Genomic DNA, 18,631 nt, shown 5'->3' on the forward strand with positions numbered 1-18,631 from the left:
GTAGTGTTGTACATGTTCAGTGATTCAGGGAAGCTTGTAATGATAGTGGTTGCGCTGTACTCGTACTTAAGGAAGCTTGTAACACCACAGGTAGTGTTTTACATTTTTTGTTATTCAAGGAAGCTTGGGATGACAGTGGTTGCGCTGCACTCATACTGAAGGAAGCTTGTAACACCACATGTAGTGTTGTACATGTTCTGTGATTCAGGGAAGCTTGTAATGATAGTGGTTGCGCTGTACTCATACTTGAAGGAAGCTTATATTGCCACAGGGTGTTTTACATGTTCTGTGATTCAGGGAAACTTGTAATGATAGTGGTTGCGCTGTACTCGTACTGAAGGAAGCTTGTAACACCACAGGTAGTGTTGTACATGTTCTGTGATTCAGGGAAGCTTGTAATGATAGTGGTTGTGCTGCAATCGTACTGAAGGAAGCTTGTAACACCACAGGTAGTGTTGTACATGTTCTGTGATTCAGGGAAGCTTGTAATGGCAGTGGTTACGCTGTACTTGTACTGAAGGAAGCTTGTAACACCACAGGTAGTGTTGTACATGTTCTGTGATTCAGGGAAGCTTGTAATGATAGTGGTTGCGCTGCACTCATACTGAAGGAAGCTTGTAACACCACAGGTGGTGTTGTACATTTTTTTGTGATTCAGGGAAGCTTTTAATGACAGTAGTTGCGCTGCACTCATACTGAAGGAAGCTTGTAACACCACAGGTAGTGTTGTACATGTTCTGTGATTCAGGAATGCTTGTAATGATAGTGGTTGCGCTGTACAAGTACTGAAGGAAGCTTGTAACACCACAGGCAGTGTTGTACATGTTCTGTGATTCAGAGAAGCTTGTAATGACAGTGGTTGCGCTGCACTCGTACTGAAGGAAGCTTGTAACACCACAGGTAGTGTTGTACATGTTCTGTGATTCAGGGAAGCTTGTGATGACAGTGTTTGCGCTGTACTGGAACTGAAGGAAGCTTGTAACACCACAGGTAGTGTTGTACATGTTCTGTGATTCAGGAAAGCTTGTAATGATAGTGGTTGCGCTGTACAAGTACTGAAGGAAGCTTGTAACACCACAGGTAGTGTTGTACATTTTTTGTTATTCAAGGAAGCTTGTAATGATAGTGGTTGCGCTGTACTCGTACTGAAGGAAGCTTGAAACACCACAGGTAGTGTTGTACATTTTTTGTTATTCAAGGAAGCTTGTAATGACAGTGTTTGCGCTGTACTCGTACTGAAGGAAGCTTGTAACACCACAGGTGGTGTTGTACATGTTCTGTGATTCAGGAAAGCTTGTAATGATAGTGGTTGCGCTGTGCAAGTACTGAAGGAAGCTTGTAACACCACAGGTAGTGTTGTACATTTTTTGTTATTCAAGGAAGCTTGTAATGATAGTGGTTGCGCTGTACTCGTACTGAAGGAAGCTGGTAAAACCACAGGTAGTGTTGTAATGTTTATGTTATTCAAGGAAGCTTGTAATGACAGTGGTTGCGCTGTACTCGTAATGAAGGAAGCTTGTAACACCACAGGTAGTGTTGTACATGTTCTGTGATTCAGGAAAGCTTGTAATGATAGTGGTTGCGCTGCACTCATACTGAAGGAAGCTTGTAACACCACATGTAGTGTTGTACATGTTCTGTGATTCAGGGAAGCTTGTAATGATAGTGGTTGCGCTGTACTCATACTTGAAGGAAGCTTATATTGCCTCAGGGTGTTTTACATTTTCTGTGATTCAGCGAAGCTTGTAATGATAGTGGTTGCGCTGTACTCGTACTGAAGGAAGCTTGTAACACCACAGGTAGTGTTGTACATGTTCTGTGATTCAGGGAAGCTTGTAATGATAGTGGTTGTGCTGCAATCGTACTGAAGGAAGCTTGTAACACCACAGGTAGTGTTGTACATATTCTGTGATTCAGGGAAGCTTGTAATGACAGTGGTTACGCTGTGCTTGTACTGAAGGAAGCTTGTAACACCACAGGTAGTGTTGTACATGTTCTGTGATTCAGGGAAGCTTGTAATGATAGTGGTTGTGCTGCACTCATACTGAAGGAAGCTTGTAACACCACAGGTGGTGTTGTACATTTTTTTGTGATTCAGGGAAGCTTTTAATGACAGTAGTTGCGCTGCACTCATACTGAAGGAAGCTTGTAACACCACAGGTAGTGTTGTACATGTTCTGTGATTCAGGAAACCTTGTAATGATAGTGGTTGCGCTGTACAAGTACTGAAGGAAGCTTGTAACACCACAGGTAGTGTTGTACATTTTTTGTTATTCAAGGAAGCTTGTAATGATAGTGGTTGCGCTGTACTCGTACTGAAGGAAGCTTGTAACACCACAGGTAGTGTTGTACATGTTCTGTGATTCAGGGAAGCTTGTAGTGACCGTGGTTGCGCTGTACTCATACTGAAGGAAGCTTGTGACGCCTCAGGTGGTGTTGTACATGTTCTGTGATTCAGGCAAGCTTCTAATGATAGTGGTTGCGCTGTACTAGTACTGAAGGAAGCTTGTAACACCACAGGTAGTGTTGTACATGTTCTGTGATTCAGAGAAGCTTGTAATGACAGTGGTTGCGCTGCACTCGTACTGAAGGAAGCTTGTAACACCACAGGTAGTGTTGTACATGTTCTGTGATTCAGGGAAGCTTGTGATGACAGTGTTTGCGCTGTACTCGAACTGAAGGAAGCTTGTAACACCACAGGTAGTGTTGTACATGTTCTGTGATTCAGGAAAGCTTGTAATGATAGTGGTTGGGCTGTACAAGTACTGAAGGAAGCTTGTAACACCACAGGTAGTGTTGTACATTTTTTGTTATTCAAGGAAGCTTGTAATGATAGTGGTTGCGCTGTACTCGTACTGAAGGAAGCTGGTAACACCACAGGTAGTGTTGTACATGTTCTGTGATTCAGGGAAGCTTGTAATGATAGTGGTTGCGCTGTACTCGTACTGAAGGAAGCTTGTAACACCACAGGTAGTGTTGTACATGTTCTGTGATTGAGGGAAGCCTGTAATGACAGTGGTTGCACTGTACTCGTACTGAAGGAAGCTTGTAACGCCACAGGTACTGTTGTACATGTTTGGTAACTCAGGGAAGCTTGAAATGACAGTGGTTGCGCTGTACTCGTACTGAAGGAAGCTTGAAACACCACAGGTAGTGTTGTACATTTTTTGTTATTCAAGGAAGCTTGTAATGACAGTGTTTGCGCTGTACTCGTACTGAAGGAAGCTTGTAACACCACAGGTGGTGTTGTACATGTTCTGTGATTCAGGAAAGCTTGTAATGATAGTGGTTGCACTGTGCAAGTATTGAAGGAAGCTTGTAACACCACAGGTAGTGTTGTACATTTTTTGTAATTCAAGGAAGCTTGTAATGATAGTGGTTGCGCTGTACTCGTACTGAAGGAAGCTGGTAAAACCACAGGTAGTGTTGTAATGTTTATGTTATTCAAGGAAGCTTGTAATGACAGTGGTTGCGCTGCACTCATACTGAAGGAAGCTTGTGACGCCACAGGTAGTGTTGTACATGTTCTGTGATTGAGGGAAGCCTGTAATGACAGTGGTTGCGCTGTACTCGGACTGAAGGAAGCTTGTAACGCCACAGGTACTGTTGTACATGTTTGGTAACTCAGGGAAGCTTGAAATGACAGTGGTTGCGCTGTACTCGTACTGAAGGAAGCTTGAAACACCACAGGTAGTGTTGTACATTTTTTGTTATTCAAGGAAGCTTGTGATGACATTGTTTGCGCTGTACTCGTACTGAAGGAAGCTTGTAACACCACAGGTAGTGTTGTACATGTTCTGTGATTCAGGGAAGCTTGTAATGACAGTGTTTGCGCTGTACTCGTACTGAAGGAAGCTTGTAACACCACAGGTGGTGTTGTACATGTTCTGTGATTCAGGGAAGCTTGTAATGATAGTGGTTGCGCTGTACTCGTACTGAAGGAAGCTTGTAACACCACAGGTAGTGTTGTACATGTTCTGTGATTCAGGGAAGCTTGTAATGACAGTGGTTGCGCTGTACTCATATTGAAGGAAGCTTGTAACACCACCGGTAGTGTTGTACATTTTCTGTGATTCAGGGAAGCTTGTAATGATAGTGGTTGCGCTGTACTCATACTGAAGGAAGCTTATATTGCCACAGGGTGTTTTACATGTTCTGTGATTCAGGGAAGCTTCTAATGATAGTGGTTGTGCTGTACTCATACTGAAGGAAGCTTGTAACACCACAGGTAGTGTGGTACAAGTTCTGTGATTCAGAGAAGCTTGTAATGATAGTGGTTGCGCTGTACTTGTACTGAAGGAAGCTTGTAACACCACAGGTAGTGTTGTACATATTCTGTGATTCAGGGAAGCTTGTATTGATAGTGGTTGCGCTGTACTTTTACTGAAGGAAGCTTGTAACACCACAGGAAGTGTTGTACATGTTCTGTGATTCAGGGACGCTTGTAACGATAGTGGTTGCGCTGTACTCGTACTGAAGGAAGCTTGTAACACCACAAGTAGTGTTGTACATGTTCTGTGATTCAGGGAAGCTTGTAATGATAGTGTTTGCACTGTACAAGTACTGAAGGAAGCTTATATTGCCACAGGGTGTTTTACATGTTCTGTGATTCAGGGAAGCTTGTAATGACAGTGGTTGCGCTGCACTCATACTGAAGGAAGCTTGTGACGCCACAGGTGGTGTTGTACATGTTCTGTGATTCAGGGAAGCTTGTAATGATAGTGGTTGCGCTGTACTAGTACTGAAGGAAGCTTGTGACGCCACAGGTGGTGTTGTACATGTTCTGTGATTCAGGGAAGCTTGTAATGATAGTGGTTGCGCTGTACTCGTACTGAAGGAAGCTTGTAACACCATAGGTAGTGTTGTACATGTTCTGTGATTCAGGGAACCTTGTAATGATAGTGGTTGTGCTGTACTCGTACTGAAGGAAGCTTGTAACACCACAGGTGGTGTTGTACATGTTCTGTGATTCAGGGAAACTTGTAATGATAGTGGTTGCGCTGTACTAGTACTGAAGGAAGCTTGTGACGCCACAGGTGGTGTTGTACATGTTCTGTGTTTCAGGGAAGCTTGTAATGATAGTGGTTGCGCTGTACTCGTACTGAAGGAAGCTTGTAACACCACAGGTAGTGTTGTACATGTTCAGTGATTCAGGGAAGCTTGTAATGATAGTGGTTGCGCTGTACTCGTACTTAAGGAAGCTTGTAACACCACAGGTAGTGTTTTACATTTTTTGTTATTCAAGGAAGCTTGGGATGACAGTGGTTGCGCTGCACTCATACTGAAGGAAGCTTGTAACACCACATGTAGTGTTGTACATGTTCTGTGATTCAGGGAAGCTTGTAATGATAGTGGTTGCGCTGTACTCATACTTGAAGGAAGCTTATATTGCCACAGGGTGTTTTACATGTTCTGTGATTCAGGGAAACTTGTAATGATAGTGGTTGCGCTGTACTCGTACTGAAGGAAGCTTGTAACACCACAGGTAGTGTTGTACATGTTCTGTGATTCAGGGAAGCTTGTAATGATAGTGGTTGTGCTGCAATCGTACTGAAGGAAGCTTGTAACACCACAGGTAGTGTTGTACATGTTCTGTGATTCAGGGAAGCTTGTAATGGCAGTGGTTACGCTGTACTTGTACTGAAGGAAGCTTGTAACACCACAGGTAGTGTTGTACATGTTCTGTGATTCAGGGAAGCTTGTAATGATAGTGGTTGCGCTGCACTCATACTGAAGGAAGCTTGTAACACCACAGGTGGTGTTGTACATTTTTTTGTGATTCAGGGAAGCTTTTAATGACAGTAGTTGCGCTGCACTCATACTGAAGGAAGCTTGTAACACCACAGGTAGTGTTGTACATGTTCTGTGATTCAGGAATGCTTGTAATGATAGTGGTTGCGCTGTACAAGTACTGAAGGAAGCTTGTAACACCACAGGCAGTGTTGTACATGTTCTGTGATTCAGAGAAGCTTGTAATGACAGTGGTTGCGCTGCACTCGTACTGAAGGAAGCTTGTAACACCACAGGTAGTGTTGTACATGTTCTGTGATTCAGGGAAGCTTGTGATGACAGTGTTTGCGCTGTACTGGAACTGAAGGAAGCTTGTAACACCACAGGTAGTGTTGTACATGTTCTGTGATTCAGGAAAGCTTGTAATGATAGTGGTTGCGCTGTACAAGTACTGAAGGAAGCTTGTAACACCACAGGTAGTGTTGTACATTTTTTGTTATTCAAGGAAGCTTGTAATGATAGTGGTTGCGCTGTACTCGTACTGAAGGAAGCTTGAAACACCACAGGTAGTGTTGTACATTTTTTGTTATTCAAGGAAGCTTGTAATGACAGTGTTTGCGCTGTACTCGTACTGAAGGAAGCTTGTAACACCACAGGTGGTGTTGTACATGTTCTGTGATTTAGGAAAGCTTGTAATGATAGTGGTTGCGCTGTGCAAGTACTGAAGGAAGCTTGTAACACCACAGGTAGTGTTGTACATTTTTTGTTATTCAAGGAAGCTTGTAATGATAGTGGTTGCGCTGTACTCGTACTGAAGGAAGCTGGTAAAACCACAGGTAGTGTTGTAATGTTTATGTTATTCAAGGAAGCTTGTAATGACAGTGGTTGCGCTGTACTCGTAATGAAGGAAGCTTGTAACACCACAGGTAGTGTTGTACATGTTCTGTGATTCAGGAAAGCTTGTAATGATAGTGGTTGCGCTGCACTCATACTGAAGGAAGCTTGTAACACCACATGTAGTGTTGTACATGTTCTGTGATTCAGGGAAGCTTGTAATGATAGTGGTTGCGCTGTACTCATACTTGAAGGAAGCTTATATTGCCTCAGGGTGTTTTACATTTTCTGTGATTCAGCGAAGCTTGTAATGATAGTGGTTGCGCTGTACTCGTACTGAAGGAAGCTTGTAACACCACAGGTAGTGTTGTACATGTTCTGTGATTCAGGGAAGCTTGTAATGATAGTGGTTGTGCTGCAATCGTACTGAAGGAAGCTTGTAACACCACAGGTAGTGTTGTACATATTCTGTGATTCAGGGAAGCTTGTAATGACAGTGGTTACGCTGTGCTTGTACTGAAGGAAGCTTGTAACACCACAGGTAGTGTTGTACATGTTCTGTGATTCAGGGAAGCTTGTAATGATAGTGGTTGTGCTGCACTCATACTGAAGGAAGCTTGTAACACCACAGGTGGTGTTGTACATTTTTTTGTGATTCAGGGAAGCTTTTAATGACAGTAGTTGCGCTGCACTCATACTGAAGGAAGCTTGTAACACCACAGGTAGTGTTGTACATGTTCTGTGATTCAGGAAACCTTGTAATGATAGTGGTTGCGCTGTACAAGTACTGAAGGAAGCTTGTAACACCACAGGTAGTGTTGTACATTTTTTGTTATTCAAGGAAGCTTGTAATGATAGTGGTTGCGCTGTACTCGTACTGAAGGAAGCTTGTAACACCACAGGTAGTGTTGTACATGTTCTGTGATTCAGGGAAGCTTGTAGTGACCGTGGTTGCGCTGTACTCATACTGAAGGAAGCTTGTGACGCCTCAGGTGGTGTTGTACATGTTCTGTGATTCAGGCAAGCTTCTAATGATAGTGGTTGCGCTGTACTAGTACTGAAGGAAGCTTGTAACACCACAGGTAGTGTTGTACATGTTCTGTGATTCAGAGAAGCTTGTAATGACAGTGGTTGCGCTGCACTCGTACTGAAGGAAGCTTGTAACACCACAGGTAGTGTTGTACATGTTCTGTGATTCAGGGAAGCTTGTGGTGACAGTGTTTGCGCTGTACTCGAACTGAAGGAAGCTTGTAACACCACAGGTAGTGTTGTACATGTTCTGTGATTCAGGAAAGCTTGTAATGATAGTGGTTGGGCTGTACAAGTACTGAAGGAAGCTTGTAACACCACAGGTAGTGTTGTACATTTTTTGTTATTCAAGGAAGCTTGTAATGATAGTGGTTGCGCTGTACTCGTACTGAAGGAAGCTGGTAACACCACAGGTAGTGTTGTACATGTTCTGTGATTCAGGGAAGCTTGTAATGATAGTGGTTGCGCTGTACTCGTACTGAAGGAAGCTTGTAACACCACAGGTAGTGTTGTACATGTTCTGTGATTGAGGGAAGCCTGTAATGACAGTGGTTGCGCTGTACTCGTACTGAAGGAAGCTTGTAACGTCACAGGTACTGTTGTACATGTTTGGTAACTCAGGGAAGCTTGAAATGACAGTGGTTGCGCTGTACTCGTACTGAAGGAAGCTTGAAACACCACAGGTAGTGTTGTACATTTTTTGTTATTCAAGGAAGCTTGTAATGACAGTGTTTGCGCTGTACTCGTACTGAAGGAAGCTTGTTACACCACAGGTGGTGTTGTACATGTTCTGTGATTCAGGAAAGCTTGTAATGATAGTGGTTGCACTGTGCAAGTATTGAAGGAAGCTTGTAACACCACAGGTAGTGTTGTACATTTTTTGTAATTCAAGGAAGCTTGTAATGATAGTGGTTGCGCTGTACTCGTACTGAAGGAAGCTGGTAAAACCACAGGTAGTGTTGTAATGTTTATGTTATTCAAGGAAGCTTGTAATGACAGTGGTTGCGCTGCACTCATACTGAAGGAAGCTTGTGACGCCACAGGTAGTGTTGTACATGTTCTGTGATTGAGGGAAGCCTGTAATGACAGTGGTTGCGCTGTACTCGGACTGAAGGAAGCTTGTAACGCCACAGGTACTGTTGTACATGTTTGGTAACTCAGGGAAGCTTGAAATGACAGTGGTTGCGCTGTACTCGTACTGAAGAAAGCTTGAAACACCACAGGTAGTGTTGTACATTTTTTGTTATTCAAGGAAGCTTGTGATGACATTGTTTGCGCTGTACTCGTACTGAAGGAAGCTTGTAACACCACAGGTAGTGTTGTACATGTTCTGTGATTCAGGGAAGCTTGTAATGACAGTGTTTGCGCTGTACTCGTACTGAAGGAAGCTTGTAACACCACAGGTGGTGTTGTACATGTTCTGTGATTCAGGGAAGCTTGTAATGATAGTGGTTGCGCTGTACTCGTACTGAAGGAAGCTTGTAACACCACAGGTAGTGTTGTACATGTCCCATGATTCAGGGAAGCTTCTAATGATAGTGGTTGCGCTGTACTGATACTGAAGGAAGCTTGTAACACCACAGGTAGTGTTGTACATGTTCTGTGATTCAGGGAAGCTTGTAATGACAGTGGTTGCGCTGTACTCATATTGAAGGAAGCTTGTAACACCACCGGTAGTGTTGTACATTTTCTGTGATTCAGGGAAGCTTGTAATGATAGTGGTTGCGCTGTACTCATACTGAAGGAAGCTTATATTGCCACAGGGTGTTTTACATGTTCTGTGATTCAGGGAAGCTTCTAATGATAGTGGTTGTGCTGTACTCATACTGAAGGAAGCTTGTAACACCACAGGTAGTGTGGTACAAGTTCTGTGATTCAGAGAAGCTTGTAATGATAGTGGTTGCGCTGTACTTGTACTGAAGGAAGCTTGTAACACCACAGGTAGTGTTGTACATATTCTGTGATTCAGGGAAGCTTGTATTGATAGTGGTTGCGCTGTACTTTTACTGAAGGAAGCTTGTAACACCACAGGAAGTGTTGTACATGTTCTGTGATTCAGGGACGCTTGTAACGATAGTGGTTGCGCTGTACTCGTACTGAAGGAAGCTTGTAACACCACAAGTAGTGTTGTACATGTTCTGTGATTCAGGGAAGCTTGTAATGATAGTGTTTGCACTGTACAAGTACTGAAGGAAGCTTATATTGCCACAGGGTGTTTTAAATGTTCTGTGATTCAGGGAAGCTTGTAATGACAGTGGTTGCGCTGCACTCATACTGAAGGAAGCTTGTGACGCCACAGGTGGTGTTGTACATGTTGTGTGATTCAGGGAAGCTTGTAATGATAGTGGTTGCGCTGTACTAGTACTGAAGGAAGCTTGTGACGCCACAGGTGGTGTTGTACATGTTCTGTGATTCAGGGAAGCTTGTAATGATAGTGGTTGCGCTGTACTCGTACTGAAGGAAGCTTGTAACACCATAGGTAGTGTTGTACATGTTCTGTGATTCAGGGAACCTTGTAATGATAGTGGTTGTGCTGTACTCGTACTGAAGGAAGCTTGTAACACCACAGGTGGTGTTGTACATGTTCTGTGATTCAGGGAAACTTGTAATGATAGTGGTTGCGCTGTACTAGTACTGAAGGAAGCTTGTGACACCACAGGTGGTGTTGTACATGTTCTGTGTTTCAGGGAAGCTTGTAATGATAGTGGTTGCGCTGTACTCGTACTGAAGGAAGCTTGTAACACCACAGGTAGTGTTGTACATGTTCAGTGATTCAGGGAAGCTTGTAATGATAGTGGTTGCGCTGTACTCGTACTTAAAGAAGCTTGTAACACCACAGGTAGTGTTTTACATTTTTTGTTATTCAAGGAAGCTTGGGATGACAGTGGTTGCGCTGCACTCATACTGAAGGAAGCTTGTAACACCACATGTAGTGTTGTACATGTTCTGTGATTCAGGGAAGCTTGTAATGATAGTGGTTGCGCTGTACTCATACTTGAAGGAAGCTTATATTGCCACAGGGTGTTTTACATGTTCTGTGATTCAGGGAAGCTTGTAATGATAGTGGTTGCGCTGTACTCGTACTGAAGGAAGCTTGTAACACCACAGGTAGTGTTGTACATGTTCTGTGATTCAGGGAAGCTTGTAATGATAGTGGTTGTGCTGCAATCGTACTGAAGGAAGCTTGTAACACCACAGGTAGTGTTGTACATGTTCTGTGATTCAGGGAAGCTTGTAATGGCAGTGGTTACGCTGTACTTGTACTGAAGGAAGCTTGTAACACCACAGGTAGTGTTGTACATGTTCTGTGATTCAGGGAAGCTTGTAATGATAGTGGTTGCGCTGCACTCATACTGAAGGAAGCTTGTAACACCACAGGTGGTGTTGTACATTTTTTTGTGATTCAGGGAAGCTTTTAATGACAGTAGTTGCGCTGCACTCATACTGAAGGAAGCTTGTAACACCACAGGTAGTGTTGTACATGTTCTGTGATTCAGGAATGCTTGTAATGATAGTGGTTGCGCTGTACAAGTACTGAAGGAAGCTTGTAACACCACAGGCAGTGTTGTACATGTTCTGTGATTCAGAGAAGCTTGTAATGACAGTGGTTGCGCTGCACTCGTACTGAAGGAAGCTTGTAACACCACAGGTAGTGTTGTACATGTTCTGTGATTCAGGGAAGCTTGTGATGACAGTGTTTGCGCTGTACTGGAACTGAAGGAAGCTTGTAACACCACAGGTAGTGTTGTACATGTTCTGTGATTCAGGAAAGCTTGTAATGATAGTGGTTGCGCTGTACAAGTACTGAAGGAAGCTTGTAACACCACAGGTAGTGTTGTACATTTTTTGTTATTCAAGGAAGCTTGTAATGATAGTGGTTGCGCTGTACTCGTACTGAAGGAAGCTTGAAACACCACAGGTAGTGTTGTACATTTTTTGTTATTCAAGGAAGCTTGTAATGACAGTGTTTGCGCTGTACTCGTACTGAAGGAAGCTTGTAACACCACAGGTGGTGTTGTACATGTTCTGTGATTCAGGAAAGCTTGTAATGATAGTGGTTGCGCTGTGCAAGTACTGAAGGAAGCTTGTAACACCACAGGTAGTGTTGTACATTTTTTGTTATTCAAGGAAGCTTGTAATGATAGTGGTTGCGCTGTACTCGTACTGAAGGAAGCTGGTAAAACCACAGGTAGTGTTGTAATGTTTATGTTATTCAAGGAAGCTTGTAATGACAGTGGTTGCGCTGCACTCATACTGAAGGAAGCTTGTGACGCCACAGGTAGTGTTGTACATGTTCTGTGATTGAGGGAAGCCTGTAATGACAGAGGTTGCGCTGTACTCATACTGAAGGAAGCTTGTAATGCCACAGGTACTGTTGTACATGTTTGGTAACTCAGGGAAGCTTGAAATGACAATGGTTGCGCTGTACTCGTACTGAAGGAAGCTTGAAACACCACAGGTAGTGTTGTACATTTTTTGTTATTCAAGGAAGCTTGTGATGACATTGTTTGCGCTGTACTCGTACTGAAGGAAGCTTGTAACACCACAGGTAGTGTTGTACATGTTCTGTGATCCAGGGAACCTTGTAATGACAGTGTTTGCGCTGTACTCGTACTGAAGGAAGCTTGTAACACCACAGGTGGTGTTGTACATGTTCTGTGATTCAGGGAAGCTTGTAATGATAGTGGTTGCACTGCACTGATACTGAAGGAAGCTTGTAACACCACAGGTAGTGTTGTACATGTTCTGTGATTCAGGGAAGCTTGTAATGACAGTGGTTGCGCTGTACTCATACTGAAGGAAGCTTGTAACACCACCGGTAGTGTTGTACATGTTCTGTGATTCAGGGAAGCTTGTAATGATAGTGGTTGCGCTGTACTCATACTGAAGGAAGCTTATATTGCCACAGGGTGTTTTACATGTTCTGTGATTCAGGGAAGCTTGTAATGACAGTGGTTGCGCTGCACTCATACTGAAGGAAGCTTGTGGCGCCACAGGTGGTGTTGTACATGTTCTGTGATTCAGGGAAGCTTGTAATGATAGTGGTTGCGCTGTACTAGTACTGAAGGAAGCTTGTGACGCCACAGGTGGTGTTGTACATGTTCTGTGATTCAGGGAAGCTTGTAATGATAGTGGTTGCGCTGTACTCGTACTGAAGGAAGCTTGTAACACCACAGGTAGTGTTGTACATGTTCTGTGATTCAGGGTAGCTTGTAATGATAGTGGTTGCGCTGTACTCGTACTTAAGGAAGCTTGTAACACCACAGGTAGTGTTGTTCATTTTTTGTTATTCAAGGAAGCTTGGGATGACAGTGGTTGCGCTGCACTCATACTGAAGGAAGCTTGTGACGCCACAGGTGGTGTTGTACATGTTCTGTGATTCAGGGAAGCTTGTCATGATAGAGGTTGCACTGCACTCGTACTGAAGGACGCTTGTAACACAGACAGGTAGTTTTGTACATTTTTTGTTATTCAAGGAAGTTTGTAATGACAGTGGTTGCGCTGTACTCGTACTGAAGGACGCTTGTAACACCACAGGTAGTGTTGCACAGTTGTTTGTTATTCAAGGAAGCTTGTAGTGACAGTGGTTGCGCTGTACTCATACTGAAGGAAGCTTGTAACGCCACAGGTAGTGTTGAACATGTTCTGTGATTTAGAGAAGCTTGTAATGATAGTGGTTGCGCTGTACTCGTACTGAAGGAAGCTTGTAACACCACAGGTAGTGTTGTACATGTTCTGTGATTCAGGGAAGCTTGTAATGACAGTGGTTACGCTGTACTGTGGAAAAATACAACTGGGGGGCACTACCAACCAGAATATAAGATCCTTAAGTATTTGCCCGGCGGTGTCGCCTCTTGAACCCACAAAGAAGTTAAACTATTGAAGAGGCAGGCGCTGGAGACTGGAAGGCAGGAAACAAGGTTTTTATTTTCTCCGGAGGAGAACACAACGAAACGGACAGAAGGTATCGTTCTGAGGTGCTCTAACTGCATCCCTGAGGCCTGGCCTCTTATACACAAGTTTATCTCTTTATTACATGTAACACATTCTCGTTGATACTTTGATGTACGGAAAGACATCCTCAGAATCCCCCCCTTCCCAGCCCGTTCCCACGCAAGGTTACAGTGGAAGTCCCCGCCCCGTTCACAACAGGTGATGATCATCGCGCAGCTGGGTATTCCGCCGATTCACGGAGTGTGCGGGTTTCGATCGGATCTCGTGGGATGGGGGGGGCTTTGATCATCTCGGGGGGTCCTTTGAGGAGGGAAGCTTTCTATTGTAAGGGGAGGGGCAAGGGATTGGTATCGGCAGAGCTAGGTGTCGGCCTGGGAACGGGGAAGACAAACGGGCACACGGGGAAAAGGGGTTTTCGTCAAAGGGCCGGAGATCATGAAAGGGAGGCAGGGAGGTGTCGCATTGGGAACAGGATGAGGGCCTGGGGGAGAGCAGCGCCGAAGAGGGGTTTATGACTCAAGGCAGGTGCAAGCAGGGGGTTGCCAGTGAAGCTAGGAGGGAGAGAGAGGCGCGCTGACTCTCGGCGAGAGCAGGGAAGCCATGGTGTTCAAAATGGCGGCTGTTTTACGCGCACAAAAGGTTTAAGGAGAGCAAGAGGGCGCCGATAATGTTGACGGTTTTCAGTCTAACTTTCAACAGTCCTCCCTTTTCAACATATCTAGCCAACTTGCTTACTCAATGTTAATTTTCATCAAATTCCTAACTTCGGTATCATACAATGCTCTCATATGTTCGCTTCCAATGTCCACAGTTTTGGGAAAAATACAACTCGCACATAAAGAACACATAGGTGGCAAACATTGAATTCCTAAGCATAGGCCACATATTACAACTACGGGAATCAGGATAATGGTGAGCAGTCTCCAGCCCCAGCTTTTGACGGTGTCCCAGAACCAACCACCAAGCGACCATTCTTCTTGCTCTTGGTGAACTTCCGAAGAGAGTCTGTGAAGATGTTCGATGGCTTTGTACACTGAGGGTGAGTTGTCCGGTATGTATGTACAACAGCTGGCCCCAATAATGCGGCATGCTCCTCCACGGTCCGCCAGAACCACATCTAGAACGAGGCGGTTCTGAAGAGCCACCAAACGGACCGCTTGGAGCTCGGCAGTGTTGTTGGCAAAGATGCCCGCTGTGATGTTCATGGTTGTCTCGACTGCCTGAGTCAAATGTCGGATGGCACGGCTGTTTGCCATCGGGCCCCAGAGGGGGACGAGTCCTTTCATAGCATCGAGGAACTGTGCCCCTGTTGAGTCGGCTTGCTCAACGTCTTTGGCTCGTTTTTGTCTGTGGTGATTCGCTGGGGCCACATAAGTTGGAGGAAGGACGAAGGAGATGTAGCAAGTGCCCCCCCAGCCTTTGGGGAGCCAGGTGTAGGCCTTCGTGCCACAGATGAAATACATGTTTGGGGATGACACAAAGGAAGGTGGATCCGTGGAGTCCAAAGTTCTGGTAAAGCGGCAAGCGCTGCGACCCACCAGCTGTGTCCCAAGTCCTTCTACACACATGTGGCCTGTGACGTTGATGACCGTCAGGGCCACAGTCAGAGTGGCAGCCGTTCGTTTCCGCAGATAGGAGAAGGTGGGTCTGGTTGGATTGTTGAACACCTGCATTTCGATTCGTTCTTTGACCGGGATGTCCATTTGGATCGAGTCGCTGGGGGTCAGCGGGCAGAAGTGTGTCTTTGTCTTGTTTCGCCCGGCCCCATGAGGAGAATGTGCTGCAGTTCTGCTGGAGGTGGCATTGTCCGTATAGCTCTCTTGCAAGAGGATCAGCCAGGCAAGGCAGGAGCCGTGGACGGAGAAGGGTGAAGGGATGAATGGTATTGAATGTCCAGTGGCATGGGGTAGCAACCCACAGATCCAGCAGTTGGTGGCGTTGGTGGCAAGATTGTGCTGGTGAAGTAGTTGCACGAAAGAGTTGTTCCAAAACTCCTTTCGTCTCTCTCTTAGTTGAGGAGAGAGCGAAATTAGATAATTTTCCTTCACGGTGGTAGGCTGAGCAGTGGTTAGGAATGTTTCGTGAGCAGGTGCATGTTCTTCCATAATCCAGAGCGTAGTCATGAGGAGAAAACAGAGGAGAATTACGATGAAGAGTGCAATTGTCTTTGAGCTATGGAGCCTGTCTATTCTCGGATTTCTGTAGTGGGTATTTCCTGCTGTCTCCGTCGGCTTCTTATTTGGCGCTTCCATCATCTTCTTATCTGGCGCTTCCATCATCTTCGTCTTCAAGGTGCTCGGTAGTGGGCAGGACCACAGACTTAGTTTTAGCTTCTCTCCAGGTAACCCTTGGTAGTTTGGGTCACCGTTCTGAGATCCTCTAACCTAGTCCGTGGCCTACTTAGCCGAAGCTCCCTCCTTTCGATGCAGGAAATACCCTTCTCGAGATGGCACAGTGGGGTCAGGATGTTTTGAAAGTTCAAGTGTCTCAGTATCAGGGTAGCAGTTCAACGATGGTCGGTCCTGGTTCAGGAGCTCTTCTTGGGTGTTGACGGTGTCTGTCGTGGCCAGGGCTGGAGAGACCTTTTTGCAGTGATGAGCGTGCAGCCAGTGTTTCTTCCCCTCCACTCGAAGTGCGGTCCGAGTGGTGATCAGCACTTGCCAGGGGCCCGTCCACCGGGGTTCCAAACTCTTTGATCGCTGAAAATTTCGGATCAGCACGAAGTCCCCCGGCTGGATGGCGTGGCCCGGACCCCTGGAAGCATCGGGGATGGCCTGCTGCACCTGCTGATGAAGGACAGACAAAGTTTCAGTCAATTTGTACAGATAATCAGACATTAGGACATCCGGAACGTCATGAATGGAAGTTGGTTTCGGGGCAGACCAGACGCTCATGGGTCGGCCGAAGACAACTTCATAAGGGGTTAAGTGATGTCGGGTGGGAGTGGAGCGCATCGATAGCAATGCCAATGGGAGGGCGTCTGGCCATTTCAGGCCCGTCGTAGCCACTATTTTGGCCAGTTTAAGCTTTAGTGTGGCATTGTGTCGTTCGACAAGCCCAGCAGATTGAGGGTGGAAGACTGCGTGGAATTTCTGTTTGATACCCAGCCCATTTAGGATGAGCTGGATAACGTTGGCTACAAAGTGGGGGCCATTATCACTCCATAAAACACGACAGAGGCCATAACGGGGGAAAAACTCCTTTAACAGGACCTTTGCAGTGGCCATAGCGGTGTTGTCACGGGTTGGATATGCTTCCACCCATTTGCTAAATGCGCACACCACGACGAGTACATATTTCAGGCCTTGGCATCTGTCTAGCTGGATGTAGTCCATCTGCAGGACTTCAAATGGGTGGTTTGGGACCCCAAATCCCCCCCGGGGTACTACAGTTCCCTTCCCGGGGTTGTGTTGCAGGCATATTAAGCATTGTTGGACCAGGCGTTTGGCGGAATCTGGGATCTTGTCATTGTGCCAAACCCTGGAGACAAGTTCGATCATGGGGGCTGATCCAATGTGGGCAGGGGAGTGTGCCATGGTTAATATGGGAATCAAGTATGAATCAGGTAGCAACCATCTGTTCGTGTCTTTTGTCCGCCAGCAGCCTTCATCGTCTTTCAATCCCACCCGTGCCCATTCAGTCAATTCGTGTTGTGTGCTAGCCGTTTGTATGTCTCTAATTGTGTCCTTGGCGTCAGTCCAGTTTTCTGCTTGTGACCTGGTCACGTACATATGTGTTGTCGTTCTATTTTCAGCTGTCGTTCGGGCGGTGATGTCGGCTAGTGCATTTCCCTGTCCAATAATGTCTGTCACCTTCTTGTGTGCCTGGCATTTGATAACGGCAAGTTTGTTGGGGAGGAGGACAGCTTCGATTAAGGCGGAGACTAAATCCCCGTGCAAAATGGGTGTGCCGTGTGAGGTCAAGTATCCTCTCTCCCTCCAGAGGAGCCCAAAATGGTGAACCACCCCGAAGGCATACTGGCTGTCGGTGTAAATGTTCGCCGTGGTTCCTGTTGCCAGGATGCAGGCTCTCGTCAAAGCAATCAGTTCCGCTGCCTGGGCAGATCGCTGGGTGATGCGGGCTGTTTCTACTACAGTTCGAGCCGTGGTGACTGCATAGGCAGCGGAAGTGGTACCATCGGAGAGTTTGATGCAAGAACCGTCCACCCACAACTCCCCGTCGGGGTCAGGGAAAGCTGTGTCTCTGAGATCGACCCTACTCCTGGTCTGTTCGTCCGTAAGAGTCACGCAGTCATGTACGGGGTGCACATTGGGATCGTTCTCTGGCAAGGGTAACAGAGTTGCTGGGTTCAGTGTGGTGCATCTTTTCAGGGTGATATGGGGGGCAAGCAAGGTCAGTTCGTATCCAGTCAGTCGTGCACTCGTCAGGTGTTGCGTCTTGGTTTGGTTCAGGAGGGTGTCGACTGCATGGGGTACCAGTACCGTGAGGGAATTCGAGAGTACAATCCCCTCGCTCTGTCGGATAGAGACTGCAGCAGCAGCTACAGCTCGAAGGCAGGCAGGCAAGGCTCTGGCGACAGGGTCAAGAGTGGCAGAGAAGTAAGCGCACGGTCGTTGTTTAGGACCGATGGCCTGGGTCAAGACAGATAAAGCGCACCCCTCCCTTTCGTGAGTGAAAAGGGAGAAGGGCTTTCTGTAATCAGGGGTACCCAGGACAGGGGCTGAGCAAAGGGCATCTCGTAGTTCCGTGAAGGAAGTTTGACACTCAGGAGTCCAAGGGAGTGGGAAAGGGACGTCTTTGTTTAGGAGAGAGAGCAGTGGTTTTACAACGAGGCTGAAGTTTGGCAACCATTGTCGGCAGAAGGAGGTGAGGCCTAATAGGGAGCGAACCTGCTTCTGGGTTTTAGGGACAGGGGTGTCTAGAATGGTCTGGATTCGATCAGGGGTGAGTTTCCTTCCATCTTTGGACAGAAGGTGGCCCAGGTAAGTGACCTGGGGTAGGCAGAATTGCAACTTCTTCTTGGAGACCTTGTGGCCATTTTCCGCAAGGAAGTGCAAGAGTTGAATGGTGGCGGTAACCGCTAGAGGGGTGGTGTCGGCTGCCAAAAGGATGTCATCGACAT

The sequence above is a fragment of the Lissotriton helveticus genome, chromosome 3_2 (assembly GCF_964261635.1).
Source record: "Lissotriton helveticus chromosome 3_2, aLisHel1.1, whole genome shotgun sequence".
Lineage (NCBI taxonomy): Eukaryota > Metazoa > Chordata > Amphibia > Caudata > Salamandridae > Lissotriton > Lissotriton helveticus.